At 37.6% G+C, this 25,946-nt stretch overlaps 1 long non-coding RNA gene across 19 annotated transcripts in view; it reads right to left on the minus strand.

The window, feature by feature from the left end:
* LOC114087342 (uncharacterized) overlaps nucleotides 1-24,693 on the minus strand; it is a 152,288-nt gene extending 127,595 nt beyond the window's left edge. For 3 of the 19 annotated variants that reach the window (XR_011707390.1, XR_003581785.3, XR_011707389.1), the window contains exon 1: nucleotides 24,437-24,660. This is a non-coding gene — a long non-coding RNA (uncharacterized lncRNA). Of the gene's footprint in view, nucleotides 1-24,436 lie in introns of all 19 variants that reach the window. The other 16 variants (XR_003581791.3, XR_003581792.3, XR_011707388.1 and 13 more) reach the window with 13 other exon arrangements.
* Between the last annotated feature and the right edge of the window lie 1,253 nt (nucleotides 24,694-25,946).

Genomic DNA, 25,946 nt, shown 5'->3' on the forward strand with positions numbered 1-25,946 from the left:
GGGAGAGGGAAATAAGAAGTTCAGTTGAAAACCTATGGAATATGGAAGATTAAATGCTATGTAGAGATCAGAAGGTATGGCTTTGGATATGGGTTGCTCAATGAAGTGGCTCTAAAAGCTGGCGGAATCAGAGCTTCAAGGATTTTTGACAGGTTGTACATGTGGACATTACAGTGGTAGATGATGGCAGAAAAGTACAGGAGAGGCAGATATTGTAAGCTAAGGGCCAAAGTCTTGGATGAACAAGAGAGAGAATGACAGGGCAATTAAGTCAGGAGAATGAAAGAGGAATGAAAATTTTTCCACGATTGTTTGATCATGCCTTCTTTTTAGTCTCAAAAGTTAAAAGTCAGAGACTGTTTTATTTAATACTGAAAATATTAGTTGAATTAATGAATAAGCAAATAGTAACCTCATGTTGTAAAGAATTTTTGCAATTTTTATTAGAATCACCCATAAATAATCACTGTCAATCCCTTGTTGTTATTGTTATTATTGTTATTTATACAGGGGATTGAACTGAGGGGTGATTTACCACTGGGGTACATTGCCAGCCCTTTATAAATTTTTTAAAATTTATTTTGAGACAGTGTCTTGCTAAGTTGCTGAGGCTGATCTGCAACTTGCTATCTTCCTGCCTCAGCCTCCCAAATTCCTGGGGTTACAGGCATGCACTACCTTACCCAGCAACCCTTTGTTATTAAACTTCTACGTCAGTTTGTTATGTGTGTGTGTGTGTGTGTATTTCTTATCAGTAAATATTCAGTTATGGGCTGGAGTTGTGGCTCAGTTTGCCTAGCAGGTGGGAGGCACTGGTTTGATTCTCAGCAACACATATAAATAAATGAGTAAAAATAAAGGTTCATCAACATCTAAAAAAATTAAAATTTTATAAAAATAAGTAAATATTCAGTTATATACTTTAATCGCTGAATAAGTATTGTTATAGGATATAAGGATATACCATAATTTCAGCCTTCCAACCAAGTTTTCTCTCCTGTAAAAGAACAGTTTCATAGGTAAATGCTTGTCTAATTTGTTTAGGATATCCTAGAAATTTTCTGGTAGGGTCTTCATGAAAAGTCTGTTTTAGAACTGTTTCTAACAGGCTTCTTTCTTTATGGGTGTTCTTTTTCAAAAACACAGGTAGTATACTGACAAATGCAGGCTAACTGTCAGCCACAGAAGTGAGAACTGGTAAGTAAAGGTTCTACTTCACAGGGACCTTCTTTAATTTGTTTAAAAACCTTGGAATCAAGCATTCTTTTCAAGAGCACAATAAGAGATGACTCATGAGCTGAATAACAGGATATAGTGGTCAACATATATGTATATTGAAATTAAAAATTTCTCGGGATAAATCTTCATTTGTTGATAACATTCGATTTTAGTAGAAGGTTTTTCCCCTACTTTTAAAACTGTGGTAAAATACTCATAACAAAATCTATCATCTTAACCATTTTTAAAGGTACAATTCAGTGATATTAAATACATTCATAATGCTGTATAATCATCACCACCATCCATCTCCATCTAGAAAATGTTTTTTTAATATTTATTTTTTGTAGTTGTAATTGGATGCAATAACTTTATTTTATTTATTTATATGTGGTGCAGAGGATCGAACCCAGGGCCTTGCATGTGTGAGGCGAGCATTCTACCGCTGAGCTATAACCCCGGCCCCTAAAATAGGTTTTAACATACCATCAAGGTCACTTTGCCTCAAACTTTTTCACACAAGTATAGTTAATAGTATAGAGAGTGAACAATTGCCTTAATATAGTCTTGTCCTAAGCTATAATTTTCTTTAGTTTCAAGTTCTATCTTAAATTTAATATAAACATTGCATTTTAAATCGCAGTATTCCTATATTTAGTATAAATATAACATCTATGCATTTTTTAAAGTCTTGGAGTAAAGTTGATATCTATGAAAAGGCCCCATATTTATTCACTGGCTTTTAATCCCGATCACACTAGAGTTGGACTTTCAGAGACAGAGTTCTAGACTATTTTGTGGTTCTGTGGCATGTTCTTTTTCAGTTTTCTTTTACAGTTTAGCCAAGGTTATTGATAGTTGTGCATGGCAGGGAGAAGACTAATTGATGTTTACCCCCCTTGAACATAAAACTTCCACAGAAACTGAAAATTCACCAAGTGAATATTCAAAAGTATTTTATGTAATCTCACACTTCATCAATATCAATGCCATGAGAGTTTTAGTGTATACATAAAGTGAGTTATTTAATATTGACTAGGGCTATCGCCCACCTTTTCAAAGAGTATCAGTTTTTCAACTATCCATGCATTATATGGCTACCGAGATTTGGAGACCCTCTCAGGTATAATAATTCTATTCTCATGGCTAGCCCCCATTTAAGGAGATTGGAGAATACATTCATGAATAGTGGCAAAACTGGAACTAAAATTTGAGTTTCTTAACTCCCAGTTGAAGATCTTACAACAAAAGGAAATGAAAAGACATAATGTACTTCTTCCGGGTTCCACAAACCACTTCACACCATCCTAAGGTCAGTTTATTTTTCTTTGCCTCCCTCTCGCCTTCCTTTCAGCACCCTAGTTCTAACCATTAGCACGTTAAGAATATTTTAATATACTTAAAAACCAGGTAAGAGGGTAGATCTCTTGTTACATATTCTTACTACAGTAAAAAAAATAAACAAAAAGAGCATTTGGGAACTCCCCAAGAAACAGTGTAGAACATTAGAATTTTGTCTCTTATACTTAGCACACAGGCACAAAGCTCAGAAGAGCATAATTTTAGAAAGAAAAAGATACGAGACATGATAGAGGCTGCTGGCAAAATGAGAAGGCCTAAAATGAAAAATAGGCAAATATGTACTTTTTAACCTAAATGAAGAATTCATTGGTAGAAGAAAGAATAAGATCACAAAATATGCAGAAATTTCTGATTTCTAATTCTTGAGGATATCTATCTAGTAGTATTCTGAAATATTAAACAAATTAAAGAGTTTTATTTTTAAAACAGTTAAAAATCATGGGACTAGGCATAGAGTCACCCTATTTTATTCTGTGAGGTAAATTTTCAGTTCTAATTACTAGGCACAACTAAGATTATTACTCTGTAATAATGTTAAAACAAACTTTTGGTAGAGTAAAAAGAAATTCACATGACTTTTGTATCATCTTGTAAAGGACAGGGCCATTAAAAGCTAATATTTTAAAAGGTTCAAAAGCGGGGTGTGGTGGCTCACGCCTGTAATACCAATGGCTTGGGAGACTGAGACAAACTTCTCTGAGTAATATCACTGCATCCCAGAACAAAACCCAGAAATATTTGTAGGAACAAAGAATCTCCAACAACCAACATGGTAAAATTCTCAATCCCTCACATCCACTTAAAGCTTACCAGGCATGCAAGCCAGAAAATGACTCATAATGACAAGAATATTGAATGAGCTGAAAGTGGACTTAAATGGACACAGATATTAGAACTAGTGGACAAGAGCATTAACATTATTGTAATAGTATTCTATAGGTCTGAAAAACAAAGACAAGGAAGATATATTTTTAGAACTCAAGTTTATATTCTAGGAATAAAAGCTATAATATCTGATTAAAAATTCACTAAATGGGATTCTTGGATAATTAGGTCAGAAAAAAATGATTAGTAATCTTGAAGATATAACCAAAGAAGCTATTCAAAATAAATAGAGAAAAAGAATTTTAAAAAATGATAAGAAATTCATTTGGGATAGACTTCTAGATTATAATTCCAGAGGTTTAGTATCTATATAATTAGAGTTACCAAAGGAGAGGAGAGACAGAGGTGGAAGAGATATTTGAAAAAATAATCCAAAAATTTCAAATTTATTGAAAACTATTAACCCACAGATCCAAGCTCAACAACAAGAACAAAACTAAACCAAGGCAATATAATCAAATTGTTTAAAACCAGTGTTACAGAGAAAATCTTGAAAGTAGCCAGAGAAAATATTTATGTTATAGAGAACCAAAAAGAAGGATGACAGATTTCTCATCAGAAACATTACAAGTGAAAAGAGAGTGGAAATACTGAAAGAAAAAAATATTAACCCAGAATTCTATACTCAGTGAAATATCATTCAAAAACAAAGACAAAGTAAAATGTTTTCAGACATACAAAAACTCAGATATCTTTACTTTAGTATCTTTACTATAGATATCTTTACTATCTTTACTTTAGATATCTTTACTATCAGGCCATACCATGAGACATGCTATAGGAAGTCCATGAGAGAGATGGAAAATGATACCACATGAAATTATACAGATCCACACAAAAGAATAAAAAGCACTGGAAATAATAACTACATGGGCAAATATAAGAATTTCTACTAAAATTAATTAGAATTCTTTAAGGTAATCAACAATCTAAACAAAAATGATAACAATGTATTATTGAATTTATAACACACACAAGTATAAAATATATGACAATAGTTGAAAGGCAAGAAGGGGAGAAGTGGAAGAATGAGGTTGTAAGGTTCTTTTGGCGTATGTGATGTGGTGTATTATCATTTGATGGTAGACTTTGGTAAGTTAAAGCTGTATTCAGTAAACCCTGTAGCACCCAGTAGAAAAACAAAATAGTTATAGCTAACAAGCCAACAAAGGAGGTAAAACAGAAACATAAAAAATTACTCACTCTAATGAAGGCAGAAAGAGAGGGAAAGGGACAAAGAACAGATGAAACAAAAAGAAAATAGTAAGAAGACAAATTTAAATCTAGTCATATCAATAATCACATTAAATATAAATAATTTAAACATCCATTTAAAAGGCAAATATTAGACTAGGGGTATTGCCAAGTGAGATTCCAAATTCAACCCCTAACATTACATACAAAACAAACAAAATTAAAAAGCTTAAAAGGCAAAGACTGTCAGATTATATTAAAAACTAGACCCAACTAGCTATTATCAATAAGAAACACATTTTGCATACAAAGACACAAAAACAATAAGGGTGAAAGGAGAGAAAAAGATATACTTTACCGGTGCTAGCATTAGTTAAAAGTGAAAGGGTACATCTATATTAACATGAAATAAAGTACGTTTCAAAGCAAAGAGTATTTCCAGGGATAAAGGTAATTTCTTATTAATAAAGTGGCAAGTTAATGGGGAAGATATAATAATTTTAAATGTTCCTATCCCAAATAATATAGCTTTGAAATATATGAAGCAAAAATTGATAGAACTACAAGGAGAAACAAATTCTCAGACAAATTCTCAACTATAGTGAGAGATTTGGATACCCTTCTTTTAATAAATTACCAGAACAAGTAGAAACTTAGCAAGTTAAACTCTACACTATCAACCAATATCACTTATTTGACTTTTCTAGAATACTCCATTAACAACAGAATACACATACTCTTTAAAGTGTATATGTGAAACATACCTATATAGACCATATATAGATATACAGACCATATATATATATCAACTGGCCTGTTTTTATATGGTCTATGAACTAGGAATGTTTTTCACATTTTAAAAAATTCTTTAAAAAAGAAAATATATGAAAAATATTACATGTGGCCCAAAGCTTAAATTTACCTTTATAGAATTAATTTAAATTTACCTTTATAGAAAACTGAAGCTTTATAGAAAGCTTGTAAACCTTTTTTCTAAGCCATAAAATATGTGTTAATAAATTTTTAATAATTCAAGTCATGCAAAGGATGTTCTTGGACCACAGTGGAATTAAATGAGAAATCAATAACTGACAGCTATCTGGAAAATCCACAAATGTTTGAGGAGAAAATAACATTCTTCTAAATAACATGTTGATTAAAAAAGGAACCTATGGTGAAGTTAGAAAGCATTTTGAATTGAATGAAAATAAAAACAAGCCATATCAGATTTTATGGCATTCTAAGGCAATACCATGTATGGAGGAAATTTAGAAACAAAATTCCTATATTATAAAATGATCTCAGTTTCTCCCATAAGAAATTAGAAAAGCAAATTAAACCCAAAGAAGCGAAAGAAAGGAAATAAGAAAGAAATAGAAAACAATAAATGGAAATCAGAAAATCAATTGAGAGTATCAATGAAACCAAAACCTGGTTCTTTGGAATCCGTAAAATTGATAAACCTTTAGTCAAGCCTGATTAGAAGTTTTGGCCATTGAAATCAGGAAGAAGGTAAGATAAAACAACTCAGATTGGAAAGGATCAAATAAAGCTGATGAAATCTCCAAGAATTTCCTCAGCCTCTCTATAATTCCCCCTCTGCTCACCTCTCTCCTGGTTACTACTGGTCTGCTTTCTGTTGCTGTAGATTAGTTTACTTATCTTCTGGCAACAAGGAGGTTGGGCAACCTGTACATAAAGCAGGAGGGGGGGGGGTGGATTTAAAGGGGGGGGGGCTTAATGGGAGACTCAAACTTTTTAATTTTGTTTTGTTTGTAACTTCGATTTATTTCTCTGTCATTTCCTTTCCCTCCACCATTTAAGTATACTAATGTTATTTCATAGATTTCATAAGTTATTTCATAGATTTTCCCAATGCTCTAAAATGTTAGGTTGCTAAAGAAAACAGATCAGTTTGCAATTTCTAGAATTTTATGTACATAAATCAAATGGTATGTATGCAGTTCTTTGGTCAGAAATTGATATAGTGTAATCAAAGTATATGTATAGCAATTTGATTTTTCATTCCATTCCATTCCCTTCATTTGACCCTAGAGTTTCAATCTGTATCTATTTTATAACTTTCAATAATCAACTGGCCGGAGAGCTTATTAAGAAAGCTTGAATTTTCTACCTTCTAGTGATGTTCCACTTAGAGTTGACATTAAGCCACCCCCTTTAAGATACTTTTTCCTTCAATTTATTTTCTTTCTGGTCAATTGGAATATTTTATTGGAAACTAAGAAAATCTCTAGTTTCTTCTTCATGTAGAAGAAGCAGAGACTATCCTGGATTTTTGTAGTACTTAAGCTATTCCTTAATTGTCTCATGAAGAAATCAATGTAGTGGAATCACTGAAGTGTCAGAATAAAATTGTTTAAAGTGTAACCATGTTTTCTATAATAGATTTTCATATAGTTTAATTAATAGTCATTCATTCCCTGGCTTCTTTCTCCATCCACAGTGTCTTCTGGCAACAAGGAAGTTGAACAACCTATACATAAAAGCAGTTGCTAGTGATGCCAAATTAACAGCAATTTCTCCATCATTTCCTCTCTCTACCATTTAAGTATATTAATATTTAGGTTATTTCATAGATTTTCCTCATGCCCTAAAGTGTTAGATTGCTAAAGAAAATTGATCAGGTAATACTGCTCATGGATACACACACACACACACACACACACACACACACACACACACACCTCCAGGTATACAAAATCAGACATTAACATGAAAACTTGAGGGAAGAAAATCACCCAAACCATAGAATTTCTGGTTTTACTAACATTTATGTAGCATGGTTCCCATTTAGGATTTTCAGAATTGAGTGAGGACAATCTGAGGATATATTTTTTTGTTAACCACTTCAGAAATTGTGTGAGGTAGGTGATGGGAAACACCCAAGCAAGTAATGACTGTTAGATAAGACATCAGAATCCATGTCCATCACTTCTTGTCCATACAGATAAACTTCATTTCCTAGCCTCTCTTTCAGTTAAGTGTGGGCATGTGACTAAATTATAGTCAATGGAATGAGAATAGAAGTGATACCCACTACTGTGAAGCTCTTTCATAAGAAAATCTCTCCTTCTAACAGACTGAAACAGAGAAGACCTCCAAGGAAAACTTGGAAGTTGGGTACTAAAGGATGAAGTTCAGAAAGATCTTGGAAACTAGGTACTGAACTATTTGTTTACTTCATCAAGAAACAAATTTGAGTCATTATTTTTCAGAATTGATCTATTCGCAGTTAGCTTCCCTAATTAATTGCATATGTACAGCATACGCAATGTCCCTATGATGACAACTTCAGTGGGCACCATTTCCATTGTAATGTATGTAAGGGGCATGCTAGAAGCCTTGGGTTCAATTCCCAGCCATTCAAAAGCAAACATACAAAAACTAATACATTGTAAAGTTATGTAAATGAATTTCTTGAAGCAAAGTTGAAAGGCTACAGGTAAGTATACATAGGGATATATTTAAATATTTTTCACAGAAGTGGTGCAACACTCGGACTTGGCCAAATTGATTTTAACTTTTTCATGAGTTTCATTGTAGATAAGCACCAATTTGTTTGAAGGCACACATCCATATTGTTTCTGTGGTAAAAAGAAAGGTGATGGAATGGATGATCCATTAAGACTTGTAAGGGGAAAATGTATACTTAGGATCCAAATTAGATCTCCCAGGATTTTTACAACAGTGATGGTTGCATATTCTTCTGATAACCTATAGAATATTAGGAGTTTCCTTTCCCCAAAAGAAAACACTTGCTGCTCTGAGTAGTAGAGATGTTTTTCTAAACTTATCTGGGCATAATTTTCATCATCTATAAAATGAGAGTTGGATTATTATGACCTCAATTTTTCCTTTGTTCACTAAAATTCTGCCATCTATGTAATGTCCAGAGCTGTTGGGAGAAACCGTTTTTAGCATGAGTGTTCCTTCCGAATTAAAATTAATGTAATAATAGTAACTTGAACATCTTTAACTCTTAGCAATTCACATTGGTAAACAGGCACAACAGAGTTCCTACCCTTCTTTCAAACAAAACTTATTAAGTTGAAAAGATTTTTCCAAGAAATCTCCATACTGCTTTCCATATTGGCTGCACCAATTTGCAGTCCCACCAGCAATGTATGAGTATACCTTTTCCCACACATCCTCGCCAACACTTACTATTGTTTGTCTTCATGATATCTGCCATTCTGACTAGAGTAAGATGATATCTTTTAAAAATATATATATTTATTTTTTAGTTTTAGGTGGACACAACATCTCCATTTTATTTTTATGTGGGGTTGGGGATCGAACCCAGCGCCCCGCGCATACCAGGCGAGCACACTACCGCTTGAGCCACATCCCCAGCCCAAGATGATGTCTTAACAGTTTTGATTTACACTTCTCTAATTGCTAGAGATGCTGAGCATTTTTTCATATATTTGTTGATTGATTGTATATCTTCTTCTGAGAAGTGTCTGTTCAGGTCCTTGGCTCATTTGTTGATTGGGTTATTTGTTTTTTTGGTGCTTAGCTTTTTGAGTTCTTTATATACCCTAGAGATTAGTTCTTTACCTGATGTGTGAAGGGTACAAATTTGCTCCCAGGATGTAGGCTCTCTGTTCACCTCACAGATTGTTTCTTTTGCTGAGATGAAACTTTTTAGTTTGATTCCATTTGGAACCACCATTTGACCCAGCTATCCCTCTTCTAGGACTATACCCAAAGGACTTAAAAACAGCATAATACAGGGGCATATCCACATCAATGTTTATAGCAGCACAATTCATAATAGCTAAACTGTGGAGCCAACCTAGATGCCCTTCAGTGGATGAATGGATAAAAAAAAATTTAGCATATATACACAATGGAATTTTACTCAGCAATAAAAGAGAATAAAATCATTACATTTGCAGGTAAATGGATGGCATTAGAGAAGATAATGCTAAGTGAAGTTAGCCAATCCCCCCAAAGCAAATGCTGAATGTTTTCTCTGATATAAGGAGGCTGACTCATAGTGGGGTAGGGAGCGGGGAGCATGTGAGGAATAGATGAATTCTAGATAGGGAAGAGGGGTGGGAGGAGAAGGGAGGGGGCAGGGGATTAGCAAGGATAGTGGAATGTGATAGACAACATTATCCAAAGTACATGTATGGGGGTTGGGGATGTGGCTCAACCAGTAGCGCGCTTGCCTAGCATGCGTGCGGCCCGGGTTCAATCCTCAACACCACATACAAACAAAGATGTTGTGTCCGCCGAAAACTAAAATAAATAAATAAGTATTTAAAAAAAAACAAAGTACATGTATGAAGACAGGAAGTGGGTGTCAACATACTTTATATACAGAGATATGAAAAATTGTGGTATATATGTGTAATAAGAATTGTAATGCATTCTGCTGTCATTTTTTAAAATCAATTAAAAAATTTTAAAAAGATTTTTAACCCAGGATTTTTTAGAGTAATTTCAAAAGCACTGTGCCACCTCTCTGATTTCTATACTTCACTCAGTGTGTGGGGAAGGATCAAAACTAATGCAGAATGTGGTAATTATTGAAATATTGAATGTAGCATATTACAAAAAAGTCAAAACTTCAAAAATTAGAGGGAAGATTATATAATTTTCACTGAATTTACCAGTTAAAACTTTTAGTATTTTCTCTCTCCATCTCCCTCCTCCCTTTTTTCATCCTTTTTATCCCCACTTCCATGTTTGACAAAAATCACATTTTTATTTGTGATTTTATAATATAGCCAGTAGAAATGATTCTTTGCCTATTTGTTTGATAGTGGAATTTTAGTCTCATGAATTTCATCTTTTTTTGAAAGCTAAAATCTGCATTTTTCCAGATTTTATGCAGGCATAGAATTGGCTTTATCTCACATTCTTTTGCTGAAGGAGAGCTGTAGAAATATGGACCTCATTCAGGGATGACACTATTTTAGAAAGGAAAAAGGATAGGTTTTATAACATTGTTCACAGTGAGGTTTTTATGCTGAGAAAAAGTCACGGATGGGCTGGAATAGATGAGAAGAAGGAATCACACAATACCCTTTTTTTGTTCCACAAAAGAAACATGACAGAAAAAGAGAACCAATAACAATATTTTGATTACTAGTAGACAAGTATAGATTCTAAAATAGCCTTATATAATTGCAGAAATCGAGGAACAATCTATTTTAAATGAGGGAAAGGATAAATTTTGATATATATATTTATGTTGGAATGTTATACAGATGTTAAAAGCATGTTTTTGAAAAATATTCAGTAACAAGAGAAAACAGTCATTATAAGCTAAATATGAAAAACAGCATATAAGTAATATTTTGGTCAATAGTGGACCCTGTATGTGATGGTGGTCCCATAAGATTATATTGCCTAGGGACTTCATATCCCTATCTTTAAAGTGATTCATGATTGTGTGGTATTTGGTGTTTAGTATTTAGTTTAAATGCAATAAAGAAACATGAATTAACATTGGTTTTTCTCTGGCTATGGGATATTTCAAGGTAACAGTACTTTTCTGTGGTTTCCAATATTTTTCTTTTTAATACAGTTTGTTTACAATTTCAAAAGCATTACTTTTAAAGAAGTTAACACCATTCATGTAAAAAATCTGCATACCTACATATATATTATTTCAGAATATCAAAAAATATATATTGGGCTGGGGATGTGGCTCAAGCGGTAGCACACTCGCCTGGCATGCGTGCGGCCCGGGTTCGATCCTCATCACCACATACCAACAAAGATGTTGTGTCCGCTGAGAACTAAAAAATAAAAATTAAAAAAAATTCTCTCTCTCTCTCAAATATATACATATATATAATTTCAGTATATCAAAACTAGACCCAAAATAATGGGTTTGATGGTTTTCAGAATGACACTGAAACAGAATACTTTCCTTGACCCTAACTTTATACTGAGGTCTTCAGGGAAGTGAAAGAGCTGGTGAGAGGCACATGATTTCAAGAGTTTCTGAAGTGCATGCATTGTATGAAAAACCATAGACATTGGGCTGGGGATGTGGCTCAAGTGGTAGCGCGCTCGCCTGTCATGCGTGCGGCCCGGGTTCGATCCTCAGCACCACATATAAACAAAAGATGTTGTGTCTGCCAATAACTAACTAAATAAATAAATATTAAAAAAAAAAAAAGAAAAAGCATAGACACTTCCTTTGATTTTCACATCTTGAATTTCAATACAACCTGGAATTTTGCACATGCTAAATGAATGCATTAGTGTTTTCAAGCTACAAAATGGTGGTTATTCAAAACTTATTAAATATTCTTCAAAGATTGAACAAATTAAGACAGCTGAATACATATTCAAAACATCTGTACATGCATATATATATATGTATGTATACATATGTATTTTAAATTAAAGCAAAAGATTCAAAAGAATAATTAATGTTCTGAGTAAAGCTAAGAAATAGAGGCTATTCATACTTTTTGTTTCAAATTTACTGCAGTGCTAATTTCCTGCATTTTTCTGGATGTTTAATTATGTTTAATTTCTCTAGGAGACTAGTGAAGAGACCTAAACTCAAGACTAAAAGACTAGTTCATATTCTACCTATTTCTTACAACAAAATGTTCTAAATGTCAAGTAGAAAGAATTATGCAGCTAAAACAAAGTTTGAAAGAGAGAAAAGTAAGCAGCAGCACACTGAGTTTTGAGCACAGACTCGGGGGATGAGGCAGATGCAGGTTCAAATTCTTAAACTAGGAGTGGGGAAAAAACAGCACGAGGAAGGATGGAAGCTGGAAAGAATAAGATTGATCAGTAGTATACCTGTTTGTCAAGAATAAAGGATGTAGATAGGTACATACTAGAACTGGAGAGTGAATTTTAAAGCTTAAAGGGCCTTTAGAGATGATTTAGTCACAGTCCATCATTTTGTAAAGGAAACTGACACCTGGAAAGTTAAATGTCTCACCCGAGGTCTCGCTTCCAACATTGACACTTGTGTTACCCAGGCTCCCCCAACTCCCTTTCCTTCCTTCCTCCATCCCTTCCTCCCTTCCTTCCTTCCAAGAATCAAACCCAGGGCCTTATCCAAGTTGTGCAAGGCACTACCACTGAGCTACATCCCCACCCTCCTAGGTTTCTTTACTCCCCAAACTTGACCCATTTCACTTTGTTACAACATGCTACATCTGAGGTTGAGGCAGAACAGATTATAGAGAGAATGAAGATTAGACTAAAGAGTTTGAATTTTGTCCTGCCTATGGCTTTTTTTGGGGAGGGGGGGGGGTTAGTGGGAGAACCAGGCACAAAGGAATGATAATGATCAGAGTTATAAAAGATTTATAGAGGTCATTTGTATTTCCTAAAAATTCTGTATATTTAAATTTTGCTTACTTAGTATAACTTAAACAATTCTTAGGGGAGAACCCTCATTTAAATAATGCTTGTTAAAGGAACTAAATTATAATATATATAACTGTTTTATTGGTTTATTCATTTGCTTTTGTTAATCTCTTGCATAAATTAGTGGTGTGCACACGAGATCATGTTAGTTGGATGGGGAAACTGTTGGGTGAGCATTTTGGGAAATAAGGAAATGGAAGCATTATGTAGAAGTAATTTATGTCCTCAAATTAAGGATAAATTTTGAACCTGACCCCCCACCAAATTTTAAAGAGCAGGTTTTTCCTTGAAGGTTTAAATATTAAAACATGGGGTGGAGAGGAGAAAGAAAGAAAAAAAAAAACCCAAACAACAAAACACTGAATCTAATATTAAATATTAATCTCAGCTTAAAAAGGTTGTCCACATAAATTTTTCTAATATGTATGTATGTGTGTGTGTGTGTGTATATATATATATATATATATGTGTGTGTGTGTGTGTGTGTGTATATATATATATATACACATACATACATACATACATGGGGGTACCTAGGACTGAATACAGGGGCCCTTGACCACCAAGCCACATCCCCAGCCCTATTTTGGATTTTATTTAGAGACAGGGTCTCACTGAGTTGCTTGGTGCCTCGCTTTTGCTAAAGCTGGCTTTGAACTTGCGATTCTCCTGTCTCAGCCTCCCAAGCCTCTGGGATTTAAGGTGTGTACCACTACACCTGGCTCGTTATATTTTTTAATATAAAAGTATATAGATGGACTAGGAATATAGCTTAGTTGGTAGAGTGCTTGCCTTGCATGCACAAGGCCCTGGGTTTAATCCCCAGCACCACAAAAAAAAAAAAAAAAAAAAAAAAAGAAAGAAAAAGAGTATATAAATAAATAAAAGAGAAATGATTTTTCATAGCACATTTTTTTTTACTAGATGAAGAAACTTAAAAATATTGATATTTTTGCCTTATTATCCTAATTTAGGAAATCATCTAAAATGCTTAAACAGGTTTATGCATACAAAAGCTTTCAGCAACATTATTTATAAGGAAAGTAAGTACTATTTTCTTAAATGGAAACATTATACAGCCACTGAAAATAGTTTTGTGTAGTGTTATGTAAAAAAGGAAGTGTACACAATTGAACAGTTTAAATGTCATCAGCTTAAAAACTGCATGGAAATATGTCAGCTGTCAATAGCTGCCTCTAAATAAAGGAACTGCTGATTATTTTTTTCCTGTTTTGTTTTTTTTTTTTTTGTAATTGTAGATGGACAGCATTTATTTATTTATTTTTTATGAAGTCCTAAGGATTGAACCCAATGCCTCACATATGTTAGGCATGTGCTCTGACTCTGAGCTACAGCACCAGCCCTCCTGCTGTTCTTTAAAAAATACTTATTCTTTAACATATTTTCAAGTTTCTTCATTTACCATTTACTACTTTTATAATCAGAAAAAGAAATACATTATTTGTCATACATATGTTTATGTCCCAGTGATATGTTTTCAGCATCATAATGACTATAAATGCATATATATATGTGTGTGTGTACAAACATTGTTGAATAAGGAAGAAGTTTGGTATTCTTGAAATCCACATAATGGAATTTCAAGGAAAAAACATCAATATATATCTTGTAACTTACACAGTAATAATTATAATTATTTACTAAGTATTTTAACATAGCATTTGCATATTAGTTGATGGTGAGGAGATGATTAGAAAAAGGAATACCTTAATTAATTTACTAAGTTCCTTGAAACTGTCAATTAGCAACTCTTTCACAGAAGAGTTTAATGAAACAGTGTATCAAAAGCCTATAAGGAGAAATACTGGGGAATGATATTGGCCAAATTACATTGTTATAATGTATGTATGCACGAATATGTAACAATGAGTCACACAATATGGTACAACTATAATGCAACAATAAAAAATGGGGAAAAAATGGTGTCTTCTTAGTTTGTGTGGTGTACTTTTCCAAAAAAAAAAAAAAAAAATTTACTTCAAAAAGAACAGTCTCTTAAGTGCAAATTTTTGATAAACACAAAGGAGAAATTTTCTTGTTTCTTTTGGTTAAGTTGTGAGCTTTTTGATAAGATTCTGTGATCTGACATCACCAATAAAAAAAGGTTTCATGTAGAAATAACTGTTAATGATCTTACCTTGTAGTGCTTTTACAAGTTTTAGAGATGTATGGGGAAGTACTTAGCATAGTATCTGGCTCATAGGCACTTTTTAAATGATAACTATTATAATAATACCTAACATTACTATGCCTTCTTACCTGTTATATTCCTACTATTTTCCATACTATGCTTTTGTAATGCCAAGACTAGAGCTCTACAAGCTATGTTTCTAGTTTGCCAGCTGAATTCTTGTTTTGTTCTGCCAATAAAGAGTAATAGGGGAAGACAAACTAAAGGACAGGGGAGGGAAAAAAACTTGCCTTTTCTTTGTTGACCTTCTGTACCTGACAGCATTGCCCCAGATATAGATCTCACGGTGTGGTAATTAGCTACAAATTTCAACTACTTTCCACTCCTCTAGAGCCAGTCCCAACATAGCCTCTCAAAGGTACCAGCAGCAAATAGGCAGTACCTCTTCCTCTGGGATTGGGGTTCTTCCTCTATTTTCTACTAAAATGTCAGCTTTATAAAGGAAGAGATGTGATCATATTTACCACAATGTCTGCCATATACAGTAGTTAAATTACAGCGAACAAATGAATTTAATAAATTGTAGAAATTAATAAACTGCAGTAAATGCAGAAGAAAAACATATCAAAATAATTGCAAAGAACATATATGGAAGTGACAAGATGACACAATATAGGCTGACTCATCTCCCTGAGTATATAATGTAAAAAATGAATCACAAAAAGCACTTAAAAATGTAATAGTAGAGAACTTCCACAAATAATGAGAGAACTGAATCTGTGGAATAAAATGTTCAGAGAAAAATATTCAATATTGAGGCATATCCTGGTTAAACTATTAATCATAAAGAATAAGGAAAAACTTTTCAGACCCCCAAGCAGAAAAAGAAATCACTTACGAGGCAGAGGAAATCATGCTGGCTTACACTTCTAAGCAATAGTTAAAGCTAGAAAATAAAACAAAATATCTGTGCAAGGTTGTTGTTGTTGTTGTTTTGTTTTTTTGGTATCAGGGATTGAATCCATGGGTGCTTAACCACTGAGCTACATCCCCAGGCTGGCTTTGAACTTGCAAGCCTCCTGAGCTGCTGGAATTAAAGGCATGTTGCCACCATGCCCAGTTAGCTATCTGTGCAGTTTTAAGGTGAAGCCAGCATAACCCTAAACTATTACATCTAAATCTGTGCCATTCAAGAATTAATGAAAAAAGCAAATATAGCATCTGTGAGTCCACTCTGGGGGGAAAAACTACTTAGTGAAGAGCAGATGAAATAATGAGTCAATAAGTAGGATATACAGAAGTACGACATATTGTGGGCACTGGATTTATAAACGTAGATCAAGACCAAATAATCAATGAAATAAAGATTACAGAAATAAAAATTAAAATTTTATAATACTAATGACATAACTAATAAAAGTATTTTCATAGCAGAGTCTGTTGGCATTTCCAAATTTGAAACATACAGATAGTAGTCTCCAAAGTCTTAACTTTTTTAATATTTATTTTTCAGTTGTAGTTGAACATAATATCTTTATTTATTTTTATGTGGTACTGAGGATCAAACCCAGGGCCTCGCACATGCTAGGCAAGTGCTCTACCACTGAGCCACAACTCTCAGCCCTCCAAAGTATTAATTTTACTTTTTAAAATTTTTGTTATTTTATGGAGTAAGATCATTTATGGCAGAGAAATTTTCCTAAAAGTTCAGCAGTTCCTTCAACCAAATTCCATGATTTTTTTTGCTCATATATTCATGTAAATAATTTTATTATCTCAAGGACTTATTTTTTATCTTTCTTTGATGTGTAACCTCAGGCTTTGCCCAGATGTTGAAAAAATACACATTGACTTTGGCAATATTTCTTTCTCTTTTGGGGGTGGGGGTAGGGCGGGTACTGCCAATTAACCCAGAGGTACTTTGCCACATCCCCAGCCCCCACCTTTTAACTTTAAAAATATTATTTTTGTAGTTGTATATGGACAGAATTCTTTTGTATATGGACATTTGTATATGGACATTTATTTTTATGTGGTGCTAAGGTCAAATCCAGTGCCTCACACATGCTAGCAAAGTGAGCTACAGCCCAAGCCCCCCAGCCCTTTTTTAAAAATTTTATTTTTTAATGGTTCTTTTTAATTATTCATGACAGTAGAATCCATTTTGACATAATTAAACAAACATGGAATGTATCTTGTTCTAATTCAGACCCCAACACCTCTTTTCCTCTATTGATCTTTCTGACATTTACCCATAGATTTCTCTTTAAATTAATTTTTTGTGTATGTACATGAAGATTCACTGTGGTATATTCATGTATGTACATAGGGAAGTTATATCAGATTCATTCCACTGTTTTTCCTTTCCTTTTCCCATCCTCCATCCCTTCCCTTCATTTCCCTTTGTCTAATCCACTGAACTTGTATTCTCCAGTCAGCCCCCCTGTAGTAAACTGATTTTAAATACTTTGGATAACTGGGTGAAATGATTGTTCCAGTACTGAGGAATCTCCATACTGCTTTCTAGAGTGGTTGCACCAATTTGCAGTCCCACCAACAATATATATGTAATGTTTTCCCTACAATGTTATCAACATTGTTACTTGTATTCTTGAACATTTCTATTCTATGATATGTAAATGCTGACACACAATAGGGGGAGTGGGAGGAAAGAATATAAATTCATTGGATATTAATTCATTGGAATATAAATTCAAGGGAAAGGAAGGGATGGGGGGATGGGAATAAGAAAGACAGTAGAATGAATCAAACATAACTTTCATATGTTCATATATAAACACATAACCAGCAAAACTCTACATCATGTACAATCACAAGAATAGGATCCTAATTAGAATAAGTTATACTCCTTGTATGTATAATATGCCAAAATATACACTTCTTTCAAGAAGAACTAAAAAGAATGAATAAATTTAATACAAAAAGAAAAACAAAAACTAATTGCCATTCTAAATGGAACGAGATGAAATCTCAGTATAGGTGTTTTGTTGTTGTTGTTGTTTGTGGTGCTGGGGATTGAATCCAGAGCCTTATGCATGTGAGGCAAGCACTCTACCAACTGAGCTATATCCCCAGCCCTCAGTGTAGTTTTAATTTGCATTTCTCGAATTGCTAGAGATATTGTACATTTTTTCATACATTTGAAAAGTGTCTGTTCAGTTCCTTTGCTCATTTATTGAGTTATTTGTTTTTTAGGTGTTACATTTTTTATTTCTTTGTATATTCTAGATAGTAACACCCTATCTGAGGTGCAGATGCTCAGCACTTTTTTAATTTTGAAACTGGTCTTGAATTGGGATCCTTCTGCCTCAGCCTCCCGAGTTGCCGGGATTATAGGCATGTGTGCCACTGTGCCTGGCTGGCAATATTTCTTTTAAAAATAAATTGCAATTTGAATTCATAGGAAGATAAAGAAAAATAACATAAGGATCTGAATTATTTTACTTATAAAAACTAAGACTTTATTTAGTTCTTAATGTGTTAGCAGTCAGAACACTTTTACTCTTAGCAATACCATATTTTATTTTTCAATGTGCCTGTTTCACAATAGCACTTTCCAAAAATACTACTAAATGCTTGATTTATAAGGTTAAAAAAATTTACTAGATAATTACTTTGAAATAATTTCCTTATCCCTGCCTTCATTTGACATTTCTAGAGATGGACTAGCTCACTTCCAATTTTCTTTTATGTTATCATTAGTGTAAAGTCATTCTATAGATAGAGCAATGAGCATTTTAGCATATGGAAAATAGGATCTTTAAAACTCTATGGCAGAGTTTGTTTAGGGTTGGTCCTCCTTCAGGACTGCATTACGTAATTTAAAAGTGTTTACTTAGGCTCCTTTGGGCTGCCTCCATGGTAGCTATGAAGTCACAGAAAAGAACAGTTTGGAGCCTGATAACAAAGTCGGTTAATTTAATGTGAAGCTGTTTCAATATTTTAAAAAATCGTTGCTGTATAAGAAATTTTTAAAATAAATTATACTTTATTTTTTTTAAAAAAGCTACTCAAGATAATTAAATAATACTAAAATAATAAAGTAGTTTGTGTATTTGCTCATTATCTGGTTGTTCTTACTTAAAACTTGTATAGAATGAATTTATAATGTGATTCTGACTTAGCATAAACATAAGTAATTATGTGAAATTACCAAAATGTATCAGCCTTTTGGAGAGTATGAAGTATTGAAATGGGATAAGCACTATTTCTTTCTCTTTCTTAACATATCTTTCTAAAAGAACACAAAGACATATAAATTAATATTAGTATAGGGAGAATTTTAAAGCATATTAGGTTATGTTAGCATTGATTGAAATTGGAAATGAAGACATGAAATATATATATATATAGATGTGAAAAAAGAATACTAGGTTATAAGATTACTTAACCTTAGAGAAAAGTAGCATTTTCAGTTCCTTAGAGAGAAAACTCTTGAGCTCTTTTACTAATCAAATAATGTGCTGATTTTAAAGAAAAATAAGGGAGTATGCATTGTAAAAATGGGAGAAGTATCATTTATTTTTTTTACTGTAATAATCAAGTGTTAAGTCATTTTCAAGAGAATCATGCAAATTGGAATACCTAAAATCTCAAGTGTACTTTTAGAATTAATTTGATGAAAAAGTCAGTATCCTGATGTCTGAAAGCACATAATCCTTTTTTTTAGAAGTGTCACTTTTGTTTTAATTATCAATTATTATACTTATTGAAATAATCTCTACAGCATTTTGCTTTTTAACTTTTAGAATTAGGGACATTATGCCATTGACGGCCTTCCAAATGATCCAGTGAGGTCCAAATATGAGGGCAATTCAAGGAGGGAAAACAAAATTTGTTTTGATTACTTCCAGGGCTTGATTACTGCCACTGAAAAGGTCCTACCTAGCTTGAGGGAAGGAGGCATAAGTATACCGGAAGCCCACCTGGAGGCAATGAATGGTCACCAAGGAGAGGAAAGTGGAGAGAGATTATTAAAAACAAACTGCCTATTCAAATTGGCTCAGGAGTGCTCTTTGCTGGAATGTTTAAATGTTTGGATTTTTTAAAAAAATTCTTCCTAACATGAGAAAGAGGATATTTATTTGATTTCTTATGTTTAAACATTTTAAACATAATAAAAATGTTTATAAATCTATCGGAAGTTATTATGTGTGATTTTAAACATATTGCAAATTCTTTGACACTGCTCCTATTAAAAGGTAGATTCTGGATTCCCTTCCTTAGCATACATATGGCTTTAGTGATTTGTATGCTGCATGACTTCTAAAACTAGGTCATAAAAAGTGATACTGCTTCCACTGGGCTCTGTCTTGGGACCCTTGGAACACAGCCACTCTGTTGTGAGGAAGCCCAGACCACAAAGAGAGACCATGTGTAGGTGTTCTGGCTGATAGCTCAGTCAAGGTCCCAGCCATCAGTATTAATCACTAGACAAGCAAGTTAAACAGCCTTCAGATGATGCCAGTCCTCAGCCTTGGAGCTGCCCCAGCTGACACCAAGTAGATTAGAAACAAATTGTTCCTGCTGAGCTGGGTCCACATTGCATTTTCACAAGCATAGTAATGTTGTTTTAAGCCACTAAGTTTGGGGTGGTGGTAGTTGTGTACTTGAGTCCTTGCTTCCAATAAATCTCTAGATCATGTTAGCTGGTACAGGTAGGGAGAAGATGGAGGAAGCAAAAGAAACCCCTTGTCCCTCTATTTTTCCTTGTTTCCTTAGCCAGACTGCCATTTTAGCAGCTCTAGTACTAATTGATGGAGATTAAGTGCCACGGGGAACTAAAAACACAGTCACAGCAACCCCGTATATCCTAAATCTTTTCCTTGAAGGCTTAGAGCTAAGCAGGGGAAGGAGACGTTTGATTTCCTCCATTTCTCCTTTTCTTCTTCTCTAGGTATCTCTAGTTTCAAAAAGGAGAGAAAAACAAGATTTAATCCTCTCCCGCCCTCATCTCCCTTCTGAATTCAAATCTGTGGAAAAGTAATTATACTTTCATTTTCACTGAAAGAGTGAAATTTTCAATATTATAAAGGAACCAAAGCAGTAATGTTTCCTTTACTTGTTAAGAACACCACTCTATTTTTAGTTGCCGTCACCATCACTGATGGACCTCCAGCTCTTCTCTTCCCCTAAATGTGGGTGTTCCCTAGGGTTTTCTTCTTAGGCTTTTTCTCCCATAGTACCCTTTTAGGTCCACCTTAGATTCTCCCATTTTTTCTTAGCTACCACTTTTATTTTAAAGACTCCAGGGAGTTAGGCTGTACATTTAGCTTTCCTAGGATAGTTCTCTGATATTTCAAATGCTACAGGGAGAAAACAGAATTCCTTCTCCAGGCTCTGAGGCCATACCTAGTCTGAGTATCCTTTGTCCCACACAGCCAATTTCCCATTCCACCTACTCTAATTACTCTTTTTGATTTTCTCTTTCTATTCCCACTGTCCCTGGGTACATAAAAGTGGTCCTAGTTGATTCTTACGCAGATCACAGGCAGTTTTACATTTCATCTTCAAGTCTCCAGGCCTCTTACCAATGAACTTTTCAAAATGCACACCTGACCAAGTAATTTCCATTAAAAAAAATCTTTCCATGACTTGCCTTTTCCTATAGGTTTTAAAACTCAGGTACAACAGGAATAACCTCCCTGAAATAATAAGCAAAATTTTAGTGTAAGTTTGTAGGACAGCCCATTGCTTTTTGGGTGGGGTATGTGTCTCCCCAAAAGTTGTAGGTTTTCAGGCCCAAATTCCTCAGTATGGTATAAAAAGTCCTGCATGACCTAGCCATAGGTCCAGCTCCCTTCATACTCCTCTTCAATCCCTAGACACACACCTAGCTGTTATTCTTGACATTGTTTTGCTCTCTGCTTCGTATTCCTTTCCTCTTAGCTGACCGAACTTCAGGTCATCCAGGAAACCAACTCTCCTTCAAGAAACAGCTCATGTCACACTACCTACCAAAAGCTGTGCAGGCTAAGCATGCTGGTTGTCAACTCTTGCCTCCCTGCAGCCAGTTTTACAATTGTTCTTAGCCTCTACCTCCAGTAGTTCCTCCAGTAGTTGGGAGTAGGGGATTAAAACCACAAAATAAGATCAAAATCATTGTTTAGTGATTTAAAAGTTAATGGCAGCATTTATACACTGTTGAAGAACCTCAGGTTGTATGTAATGTTTTGTAGTGCTTTCTTGGGAAGAAAAAAATTGGGTGGGAAACATAATTTATAAGACTTTTGATGCTGGATAAATGCCACACAAACCTCAACGTTAAAGAATATCATGTAAAGAAGGACTTTTATCATCATTCAGTTTTATACCCTGCCACCACATGTTTATACAAATCCTGTAATTAATAAAAAACGCAGGTCTTGATATTCTGGAATCTACTAGGACTGCTCAGTCTTTTGCACTAAATAATGCTCCTACTTCAAGAACTATCAGCTAGAAAGACAGTCCAGACGTGTCTTCCAACTCTCCATCTACTTCTGGAAAACGTTCCGACTTTTAAAGATACACTGTTCCAACGAGCCTGCTCGTGAGACTAGTTGTCTCACAGCACACACTCAAACAGCTCAATCTTTTTTCTTTAAAAAATTGTCTTTTAGGGGGTGAGGCTGTGGCTCAGCGGTAACGCACTTGCCTGGCATGTGAGAGGCACTGGGTTCGATTCTCAGCACCGCATATAAGTAAATAAAACAAAGGACTATCGACAACTAAAAATTATATTTTTTAAAAAATTGTCTTTTAATTGTTTCCTCCTAATGAAGTTGGTTGCTGTACTCCGGCTCAATGTATTTCCCTCCTCTTAGCGCATTTACCTATAAATAGCGCTCACCGCGCTGAGTCACCCAAACCCCGAGTTTCCCCAAATAGCTCCTAACGACTGCTGGAATCATTCCCCTCGCAGCGGTGACAGACGCTGACCACACACCCGCCGGGCTGGCCGTGGACCCGCTCCACTGAGCGGGTTACTAACCACCAGGCGCCCCAGCGACGCAGGCGACGGCCGCCGCGTCCCGGCCTGGAGTCCAGAGCGTCGGACCTCGCTAGGGCGGACGCCGCAGTCTGGACGCGAGACCCGGCCGACCGCGGGACTTGGCCTTGATTGCTGAAGGGCCCGCCCCCGCCCCCTTCCCAGCGGGTAGCTGCGGGGGGCAGGCACTAGCCTCCGCCCAGAGCCGGCCGCACACACAATGGGTCGCGTCGGGAGGGGGTGGCCGCGGCTCCCGCTCTAGTCCCAGGGCCCGGACTCCGGGCTGCTGGGGAAGCAGCCAAAAGCCAAGGCCGTGTGGAAAACCCTTTTCTAACCTCGGCCCACTCCCCACGAGGAGAAACGGTGGTGATACTACGGGCTGGGGGAGCCGCAATGGGGGAGGGAACGGAAGTGCCACCCCCTGCAGTCAGGGGTAGTGACGTCATCCCTACAGCCAGCCTGTAGCGGGGGCGTCTGCCTGTCACGTGATACAGACCCCCACGCCCCGCTGAATCCCGCGCGCGCGCTCCCTCCCCCAACCCGACTCCCACCTTTCCCCCGCCCCCTCTCTCCAACTTTCGCCCTCCCTGCTCCGGCACCGCTGTCAACGGCGCCAGCTCCGCCCCCTCCCCCGCGCCCTGAGTAACCGCCACGGCGGCGCGGCGGGCGCTCGCGCTCGGGTCCCGGACTCAAGGAGCCGAGCGTGCCCGGGGTCCCACCCTGCCCCCCAATTCCAGCGCACTTGGTGTGTGGGCACTGGAATCAGGGGGCGCGACGGCGTGCGGCGTTAGAGCTTCTGTTCTCAGTCCTCCCACCGAGGCCGAGGCCGAGGCGGACACGCCGGGTCGGAGCTGTGGGGTGGGGGAGTAGCGAGGTTCGCGCAGCGGTCTTCCAGCCCTGATTTGTCGCCACCGGGGGTCGGCCCCCGTGCGGGAGAGGCAATGGGGAACCCGTCCTTGACCCTCGCGCTGAGGCCCGCGCCTTCCTTCTCCCCGCCACCCGGGCGGCGCACGCCTGTCCTGCCGGGCTTCGTCTCGGGCTGCAGCGCGGGCACAAGCCAATCGACGAGCGGCCAGGCGCTAATCGCCTCCGGGAGCCCCCTCGGCCGCCCCCGCCGTGGACTGCTGGGGTTGCAGATTTGTTTGCTGTTGCTGCTGCGCCTCGTTCCGTTTTTTCCTCCATTCCCTTCTAAAAGTGGAGGTTTGGGGGAGGGAAAAGAAAATTCAGCGTTGAAAGGGGCGGTACGCACTGACCTGTCAACGGTGGAGGGAGACCCCCGATCGGAGCGAGCTCTCGAGCCCGCGCAGAGACGGGAGCGCTCGCGCGGAGCGGCGCGGCGGCAGCTGTGCCTCAGCCAGGTGTCCCCCCTCGGCGGGGCCCGCGCTGCCGCTCCCGCCCCCTCCCTCGGCGCTGTGCTCCCCGCCCCATCGCCAGGGACTAGGGAACCCCCCAGCTCGATTTTTTGTGCAGTTTCAGCAAAGCTCCGAGGAAGTTGGTCCTTTTGTTCCACTATTTATAGATTGCGTCAACATTGCGAAAAGGAGAAGGCGGAGCGGTGGCCCCTCCCCCTCCCCCTGCCGGCTCCAGGGAGAGAAAAGCCCCAGCACACGACCTAAGTACACAACGCGCCAGCCGCCCGCCCCCGGCCTCCTACTCTCTGCTCCCCCCTCCTCCCAGGCTGGGCCAAAGCGCTGCCAACCCCGTCACGTGCCCGCCCGGGAAAACCAGCTCCCTGGGGCTCCGCGCCGCCCGCTGGGCTCCGTGGCAGCGGCCTCGCCCAGCTGCAAGCCCAGCTCGTGGTGTCGGGCCGCGGCCCAAATGTCGCGCACATCGTGGGTACCCGAGGCTCGACACCCGGCGGCGATCCCAGGGTCCACGGATGTGGAAGTGCTCCGGAGCGTCCCGCGCGCGCTTCCGCCCCTCCTTTCGCTTCCCGCTCCCGGAGCGCCACCGCCCTGCTCGCGGTGTGCGCGCGCGCTCTGGCCTCGCTTCGGAGCCAGGAGTCTGACACGTCCCTATGCCACTGGCGCGGCCCCTGCCGCCAGGATTGGGATGCTAGCCCCCATTACCCCGCACAATTGACGGAGGGCGGAGGCAGGAGGGGTGCGGGGGTGTTTCGCAGCGGCTCCCAGGCAGAGCGCGGGAAGCTTGGTGCGGGCGCTCGCAGACGCTCTCCCTCCGCAGGTGCAACGAGCAGTTGCTCGAGTTCACATCTCTCTTCCCGGCCGTTTAGAGCCCAAGGGTTTTGCAAACCTGAACCGCGGTGGGGAGAATGTAGTTTTTGAGCAGTTACTGTTTTGTCATGGGAGTTAGTGTGGCAAAAACATTCTAACTTTTCTTCAAAATCTGATGACGAAATGATAGGCCCTGCCATACCCCGAAGTGAAACTGAGCTCCCTGCCGGCCCAAAGCCTCTGTTCCTGGGCTCCTTGTAAACAAGGAAGGCGGTAAACACAAGAAGGCCTTAAAACAAAACCAAGTGGAAGTGGCTAGTTTGGATGTAATTTACCTTCACTGCTTCCGATCCTCTCCCTAAATGATTTATTTAGATCGCAGTTTAACTTCCCAGGATCGGAATAGAATAATTTAGCCCACCAGATCCCTGGTGGAGGAAAACGAGGAAAGCTAGACGAGAGCTGGAAACGCGTTGGATCTTTCTCCGGAGCTGGACTGTGGTAAACAGTCTGGAAGGATGATGATGTTTTTTTAAGGGCCTTAGGGAAATTGTTCCCGCGCCCGTTCACCCTTGCTCGAGCTAAGTGC

This window comes from Marmota flaviventris, chromosome 4 (genome assembly GCF_047511675.1).
Source record: "Marmota flaviventris isolate mMarFla1 chromosome 4, mMarFla1.hap1, whole genome shotgun sequence".
NCBI classification, from domain to species: domain Eukaryota; kingdom Metazoa; phylum Chordata; class Mammalia; order Rodentia; family Sciuridae; genus Marmota; species Marmota flaviventris.